The sequence below is a fragment of the Otolemur garnettii genome, unplaced genomic scaffold (genome assembly GCF_000181295.1).
Source record: "Otolemur garnettii isolate 467f Iridium unplaced genomic scaffold, OtoGar3 scaffold00012, whole genome shotgun sequence".
NCBI classification, from domain to species: Eukaryota; Metazoa; Chordata; class Mammalia; order Primates; family Galagidae; genus Otolemur; species Otolemur garnettii.
In genome coordinates this window covers 15,664,268-15,664,623 of record NW_003852407.1, presented here as the reverse complement: position 1 = coordinate 15,664,623, position 356 = coordinate 15,664,268, and the positions used below count along the sequence as shown (strand labels likewise).

The 356-nt window shown below is 44.7% G+C and overlaps 1 protein-coding gene across 1 annotated transcript in view; it reads left to right on the top strand.

The window, feature by feature from the left end:
• Nucleotides 1–356, top strand: part of MOCOS (molybdenum cofactor sulfurase) — a 62,083-nt gene that overhangs the window by 51,656 nt on the left and 10,071 nt on the right. The window lies entirely within an intron of this gene.

The window sequence follows — 356 nt, the reverse complement described above, 5'->3', positions numbered from 1 at the left end:
TGGTTCTCTGTGCTCTATTTACAAATTTAAGGGGACTCCACCCTGTACATGCTGACCACAATAGCTTTTGGACAAAACTTCCCCCTTTACAAAGCACACAGGGAGCATTTATAACCTGGGAAGCACATCCAGAATCAAAAAGTTTGAGGACTGCAGGATGCTAACCCTTTCATTACAGATGATGAAACTGCAGTCCTCATGGGTTATGAGAGGTGCACATAGTTAGTGGCAAAGCTAGACTTGAGTATTCTGGTCCCTGGCTTGTCACATGCCATTTGCCATTTAAAAGGGCTTGGGATATAGTTTTGGGACCCTTTGTTCCCCAACCCTGGAGCTTTTAAGTTGTGTCTCCAAGG